We start from the raw sequence: 8,228 nt of genomic DNA, 5'->3' as shown, positions 1-8,228 counted from the left end.
ATAGCTTGAGGCTCTGTCTCAAAAAAAAAAAAAGAGTTTCTGGATCTGGGGTTTTTTCCCCATTTGGTTTAACTGAAAGCATTTCTATATGCAGAGAACTTTTTTTTTTTTTTGAGGGGGGGGGAGACAGTCTTACTCTGTTACCCTGAATAGAGTGCTGTGATGTTACAACTCACAACAACCTCAAAGTCTGGGGCTCAAAAGATCCTCTTGCCTCAGCCTCCCACGTAGCTAGAACCATAGGCACCTTCCACAATGCCTGGCTTGTTTGTGTTTTGGGTTGTTTTTCTTTTCTCTTTTTCTTTTTTTCTATTTTTAGTAAAGACAGGGTCTAACTATTGCTTAGGCTGAACTCCTGAATTCAAGTGATCCACCTGCCTTGGCCTCCCAGAGTGCTAGAATAATAGAAGTAAGCCACCACGCCCAGCCAACAGAGAACATTTTTAAAGGAATTAGTCCTAAATATGAACTGTTAAGATTTATAGAGAGCCTCTGCCATCTTACCCAGGCTCCTCATGGTTCCCAACAGAGAGATAGGTAGAATTGTTTGCTAAAAAGAAGATATTGGGCATTAATGCTACTTTTTATATTATAAATCTAGAAATCTTTAGATTTTAAGACAGTATTAATTATTTTTCATTTACTTACAAGTTTGAATCAGTAACATCTGTTGCTTATGATATATACCATGGTGGTTTGTTGATTGAATTTCTTTAAAACATTTTGTGCAGACTTTGTTGTCTGCCTTTTAGAGTAGTGATTGCTTTGGTTCTGCCCATTTACCACCAACACTATATTTGCCCATGTCTTGGCAATAATAATAGATTATACAATGTTTAACACTAAACCTACCTTATTTAACTTAACTTCCACAATAATGCTCCTAGGTAAAAACTGTTATTTTCCCTGGTTATTCATGAAGAAACAGTCCTACACAAGATAAATAATTTACCTAAAACCAAATAGCAAAATGTAGTTTGTACTCCTTAGCATGGCTTACAAGGCCCTTCTTTTTCCTAGGCCTTTGCATGTGATCTTCTCTTTACCTGGGACTGTCTTAACCCACCCTTCTCACTTGCGTAATTCCCATGATTTATCAAGTCTGAGTCTTCCCTGAGGCTGTCGCAACACCAAGTTAGATTCAAATTATGTGTGCTCCTATCATAACTCCTAGCATATTTTATTCTATTTACATGTCTGAGTCCTGAGGACAGACATCCTTTGGCAGCCCACACAGTCAGCCAAAGTAAATTTCAGGAGGAGGTTGCAATTATAGAGCCATAAGCAGGCAACTTGCCCAGCAGCTGGGGAATGCGTATTTTCATCATGAAGAGAGGATCTGGGTGGCACGCCACAACATTAGCTACACCAGTTACAATCTCTAAATATTATCTCAACAGGCATCAAGTCCCTCATTCTTCTCTTATTTACACAGTTGTCATATTTAAGAGGTGCTTACTTTCAAAACTGGAGGTTACTATGTCTTTAAAAACAAATCACAAATTCTGTCATCAAAGGTGAGCCTTTTTCCTAGGAAATTTTATGGCCACTTAGCCTTAAGTGTATCTCTCGTATTCATTCTTTAATTTATTTAACAAACACATTATATGTGTGTTTTAATGATTTGTTGAAGTAAAATTTACATGCTATAAAATTCTGCTGTACCATTTAAGGTGAACATTTAGTACATTCACAATATTGTGCAACTATCACTCTATTTCTAAAACATTTTCTTGACTTCATATTTTGTAGGTTCATTCATGTTGTAGTATATATCAGTACTTTATTCTTTTTATGACCAAATAATATTCCTTCTACTGTATATATACAGATAGTCGCTGAACCTAAGATTTTTCAACTTTATAGTCATTATGAAGGCAAAGCAATAATGCATTTAATAGAAACCATACTTTGAGTACCTGTATGGCCATTCTGCTTTTTGCTTTCAGTATGATAGTCAATAAATCCAGAGATATTTAACACTTTATTAATAACAATAAAGTGTTATATTCTATGATTTCATGCAAATGTAGTATAAAGTAAGTGTTCATTGTCTCTTTAAGATAGACTAGGCTAAACTATGCTAGTTGGAAGTTTAGGTTTATTAGATATATTCTCAACTTACAATATTTTCAACTTACGATGGGCTTATCAGGATGTAATTCCATCATACGTTTTTATGCCATAATTCATCTATCCATTCATCCATTGATAGACATTTGAACTGTTTCTGCCTTTCAGCTATAGTCAAAAACGTTACTATGGACATTAGTATACCTGTTCAAGTACATGTTTTCAACTATTTGGATATATACCCACGAATAGAATTACAGAGTCATATGGTAATTTTATCTTGAACTTGTATTTTTTTTTTCAGTTTTTGGTAAGGGCTGGGTTTGAACCCACCACCTCTGGTATATGGGGCCAGCACCCTACTCCTTTGAGCCACAAGTGCCACCCTTATGTTCAAGTTTTAAGGAATGGTGGCTGAACCATTTTATAATATATCCCTACCAGCAATGTTTGATGATTCCACTTTCTTTACATTCTTGGTAACACTTATTCTCCTTTTTTACTTTTTTTTAAACTAACACCACCTTATTGGGTATGAGGTGGTACCTCATTGTGGTTTTGATTTATATTCCTACAACAATGAATGATTTTGAGTAGCTTTCATGTATTTTTTTGCTATTTATATAATTTCTTTGGAGAAATGTTTACTTAAGTCATTTGTTTAGCCCTTTTCAAATTGAACTATTTGTCCTTTTGTTGATAAGTTGTAAGAGTTCTTTATGCTGGATACTATACTCTTATCATATGTATAATTTAAAAGTGATCTTTTTATTTTATTCATGATGTCTTTTGATATACCAGTTTTTAATTTTGATGAAGTTTAATTGATCTATTTTTTTCTTTTGTTGCCCATGCTTTTGGTATTATATCTGAGGATCCATTGCCAAATACAAGGACACAAAGATTTAATCTTGAATCTTCATTCTAAGAGTATTGTGGGTTTAGCTCTGATTTTTAGGTTAGTGATCCATTTTGAGTTTTTGTGGGAGCTTTTATGAAGTTTTTTAATATGTGATATGAGATAAAGATCCAACTTCATTCTTTTACATGTGAATATCCAGTTTTCCTGGCATCATTTGTCAAGGAGATTATTCTTTCCCTATTGAATCTTCTCACTGCCCTTGTCAAAAATTATCAAAGACTTTTGAATGACCAATGTACATCATTGAAGATGCATTATATCTGAGAAACAAATGAGATAATTTTTAACATTCCTGTCCTTTAAGAAGTTCAGCATCCCATCAAAAAGACAAAATCATTACCCATTAGAGTGTGACATGAAAAATGCTATGATAGACAAATATGGGATAATTAGACTTAAAGAAGAATCACATCCAAACCAGGATAAACACATTCTATGCACGTAGGATATCTCTGCATTGACATAAAGAAAACAATAAATAAGTGCAAAATTGACATAGCTACAAAATAGAAGATGTGAACAGAGAAATAAATGAATAATTCTATGGATGGGGTTTCAGGACTATTTTCACAAAGTCAATGGCTTTTGACTTTATTTCCACAGGTATGAGTAGCAGGAGAGTGCAGAGAGGATTTGAACTAGGGAAGTAGAAGATGAAGAGGCTAGAAGTGTAAAAGTATGTCATGTTTTATTTGATTCTAAACATCCAACATGTAATAACATGCTTGGCACATAGCAGGTGCTTAATAAAGCTGTGAATAAATTAATGAAAGATTGAATGATTAGATGATTAAGTAGAGCTAACATATCAAGTAGATGAATTTGAATGTTTCTGAGAGATGTTGATTCAAATGAAGACAAGAAATTTTAGATCTGATGTAGCTTAATTTCTGATAATTGATCTTAATAGAAGTATAAATAGGACCTTAACATAATTCCATTTTTTTAGTAGATATGTTAGATAACATTCAAAAGAGACACAATGAGAAATAAGTTGCTCCTTCCACCAGCCAATATTAAACAGCAATATATTTTTTTTAGAATGAGAAAGTAAGTTTTATTAACAAACATCTATGCTAATAGCCACCAGGCTCCTAGGAAGATAGAGAAAAGAAACATAATGCATCTTCTAAAATCAAATCTGCCTTGTAGGTTTAACTCAGAGTAGCCCATCCCATTTGGACCACAGGTGGGAGAGTCTGCTATGGAATAGTCTCACTGACATCTGGACAAACCACTGGAAAAAGTTTTACCCCCCAGTGCTAAATACTCAGTGACTCACAGCTGGTTTTTAAGGTGGATTATAAACATCAGTGCTTGTGCCTTAATGGTATGAGTTGTCTATTATAAGTAGAGCACTTTTCATCTTCCTGTTATGCCACTTGTAGATTTGGTTCCAATGTCTTCTAAATAGCAATCTTTATAGAGGTTTTCATTCATTCCTCCTGGGTACATCACTCAAATTTTATTTTTAATTGTGATGCATTTATATTTGTGTGCTGAAGGCAGGGGAGTAGGAAGGGAAGTTAAGTATGGAGAATCATCAGATTTTAAAACTGGCAGATCTTCTGCTTCTAAAACTCTGATTTTTTTTTTCTGCTGAAGGAATAGATCATGATTCAATGAAAGGAACAGAACCACTGTATTAGAGAGTAAGGGATTTATTTTAGGAATAAAATCTTTCCCAACTGTGGATGAAGCTGATAAGTAAGAGTCTAAAAGAAGGAGTTGGAGGATCTGAGAAAAGTCACAACCAACCCTCTTGAACCTCTTGACCTGGGTAAAGATATCAGAGATTTCAGAGACCGGGAACACCTAACAGCTGGAATGGAACCACAAGAAGGCTGGTAGAAAAGTCAGTGGGAGGCTGTTGCCTCTGCATCTGGGCGCAGCCTAGAGTTGCTGTTGATCAGTCAGCAGGGCCAGTGGTCAGGAGGAGGAGGAGGTCACAGAGCCACGGAGAGTGAGGACAAGCTAGAATGTGCTAGCTCCTTTCCAAACGGTTTTTCACTGCATTTAAACCATGGTAACTTTCAGAGACTATTAGCTGTTACCTGCTTCCAAATCTTGTGCAGGTTTCTCTTTGGATAAACTCTTACCAAGTCATTACAAAAGTAAAACAAAACCACTACTGGAAACTAAGTTTGAGGGGGTTCCTTTGGCTTGATCAATGTCACTAAAAAATAGAGCTAATTCTAGAACCTCGATTCTCTTACTCTTAGTCAACTACTTTTCTATTTAAGGTTCTGACACCACAGGCTTATGCTGAAGTTTGTTGTTAGCTAGTCACTTTTTTTCTTTTTCTCTTAGCAACTGTTTTTGCTACATCTGGGTTTATTTTATAATCAGAGGAAATGAAGTACTGAGAGCTAAAGTAACCTGTACTGATGTCTGCCATGTGCAAGTTGCACATTCAAATCACTGTTCTTATTTTATATGGTCATTAGTTCTTGGGGGTGGGGTGTATGTGGAAAGTTTTTTTTATGATTTCCAGAAAATACCGCTATGCCTTAATACTCCAAATTAATATAATTTCTTAAAGATATAATTTGAATAGACTTTTGAAAACTACACTTAAAAATAAGTAGTTTGATTTCTATCACAGTATGTTTATTTGTTCCTGTCACCAACTATCTATGTTTGATTTCCTTGGGTAATTTATCTTTTAAACTTCATCATCAGAGAAATAGTTACAGCCTACTTGTTTGTGTAAATGTTTTTATAGAAATGTGCCATATTACATATTATATACTAAATGTGCCTTTTTTTCCACTCATAGAATTTTTAGAATTTGCTACTATGTTTGTTTGGTTAGCTGGAGTTGCATGTGACAAATTGCTAAAATCATCAATCTTAGACTTCACAGGATTGGTAACATTGAATATAGGGGACTATGGCTATGTGTGGATATTAAAATCTGTGTGTGTATTACTAGCCTTATTTCTGAGAGACTGTGATTATTCAATGTATCTTTAGATCTCTTTTGCTTTTATTTTTTAGACTATTACCTAAATGTGCACACCTCAAAGGATCCCTTGTATAGTTTTATTAGTGATTAATAAAACATGAATTTTTTTTCCTAAATTGCACCTGAAATCATAAACAGAAATGGAGAAGGAAAGTAGTTTTCTTTGTTTGAAATCATCAAACTAAAAACCATCACTTTCATCTTATTAATTCATGAAGATGTTGAGATAACACCTAGGCAAAATTATGGAGGTTGGTCTAATTCTCATACTTTGTAGATTAATGCCAAAATGATCTAAACCTACTTAAATTATGATTTATAATCATTTCCTAAAAATTACCATGACTTTACATGAAATAATGTGATTTTTCTTTCTGTTTAAAGTACCTATGAACTAGGTGTGAAGGGAAAATGGATCCTAATTCAGCAGGAAAAAGTAGTCAGTTTTTCATTCTTAGCAGCCAGCAGATATCTTATTCCTTCTGTATTTATTGATAGTGTCCTGTGGCAACCTGGAAAAGAGGCATAGAAATAAAAAGAAAGAAGTCATGTTTTGTTTGATCTTACTCCTCTGTGTCTTAGCTATATAGTTACAGGCAGATAGTAGGTACTCAAATAAGAATGTAATCATCACAGTAGTATTCCATTTAAAAAACCTGTATTTTCGATTTCTTTGAAGTCTTCTTACAGCTAGAAGAGACAGATCATATTGCCCTGATTCATAGAAACTCAACTGATCAAAGCCCTAAATACACATAGCCAGTTTCTCTCCTGCAACACTTTCTTTTTAAAAGAAGGAGCCAATAAGATTGTATCAAGAATGTACTTAAAAGCATGTATACAACACATAACTTGTATATATTATGCTATGTAATCTGTGAGCAGTGTACCTGATATATCAATACATGACACTATAGCTTTAAAAATGAAATGACCCAAGGGGGGAAATTTTCCACAGAAGACATATTCCAAGAAAATAAAAAGAAACAAAATAAGAGAAATCTCCTAACTTTCTATTGGAGAATTTCTATTTGTATCCTCAAGACACATTTTTTTTTTAATTTTAAAATATTAAAGGGATACAAATGGTTTTTTACATAGATAGCTTTTCTCGTGCTGAAGTCAGGGCTATTAGTGTGCCCATCACCCAACCAGTGTTCATTGTGCTTGATAGGTAAAGTTTTACTCCTCCCTTCTCCCCTGTTTCTCCTTCTCCCTTTATGATTCCAATGACTATTACTTTTCTCTGTGCCCATTGATTAGTTCCAAATACTAGAGAGTAAATGTGATGTTTGTTTTTTCATTCCTGAGGTACTCACTTAGGATAATAGTCTCCAATTCCATCCAAATTTCTGCAAAAGACATTAATTCATTCCTTAATATGGTTGAGTAGTACTCCATGGTGTATATATACCATATTTGTTAATCCACTCATGAATCACTGGGTACTTAGGTTGATTCCATGTCTTTGTGATTGTGAATTGTGTTGTGATAAACATTCAAGTGCAGGGGTCTTATTGATGAAGTTACTTCTTTCCCTTTGGGTAGGTACCCAATAGTGGGATTGCTGGGTTGAATGGTAAGTCTACATTTATTTCTTTAAGGAATATCCATAGTGTTTTCCATAGAGATTGCACTGGTTTGCAGTCCCACCAACAGTGTATAAGCATTCTATTCTGTCTGTATTCACACCAGCATCTAGTATTTTGGGACTTTTTAATAATAGCCATTTTGAAGACATATTTTTTAATGTTCTCCCTTCTAAGAAACTGAATTCCTCCAGTCTCTCCCTGTTCCATGAAGTTTATTAGGAAGTTTTTCCTGTGACAAACATCAAGTTGATTTAGATGCAGGAGTTCCAGGATATAGATATAAACAATTGGCAGCTATAACCAGAGCTATTATCCATTGAACATCTCAGTAAAATTGAATTAAATTGATATTTCAATATAGGTATGCTCATAAAACTGTCTTTTAGAGGTTGTGATAAATGTAGCACTTGTGATCTTAATCACAAATATATTGACCATAGTTTTGTTTGATGTGATTTGTTTGTTTTGGGGGAAGTTGTTTGTTTTGGAGTTTTTTTAGTAAAGAATAAAAATATCTTGACATCATTTAATTTGGCCAAACTACATTATTATTGATGTTTTATTTAAATGTATCTTAAAAGTAATTCTCATTTCAAACTAGTCTTTTTTTTTTTTTTTTTGAGATGGAGCCTCAAGCTATCCCCCTGGGTAGAGTGCCATGGCATCACGCTCA

At 34.1% G+C, this 8,228-nt stretch overlaps 1 protein-coding gene across 3 annotated transcripts in view; it reads left to right on the top strand.

Annotated features, from left to right (window-relative positions):
* The window catches only part of VPS13B (vacuolar protein sorting 13 homolog B), a 777,819-nt gene that overhangs the window by 485,132 nt on the left and 284,459 nt on the right, over positions 1-8,228 (top strand). The window lies entirely within an intron of this gene.

This window comes from Otolemur garnettii, unplaced genomic scaffold, assembly GCF_000181295.1.
Source record: "Otolemur garnettii isolate 467f Iridium unplaced genomic scaffold, OtoGar3 scaffold00004, whole genome shotgun sequence".
Taxonomy (NCBI): domain Eukaryota; kingdom Metazoa; phylum Chordata; class Mammalia; order Primates; family Galagidae; genus Otolemur; species Otolemur garnettii.
Note: the sequence above shows the minus strand (reverse complement) of the source record. Positions and strands in the feature narration are given on the sequence as shown.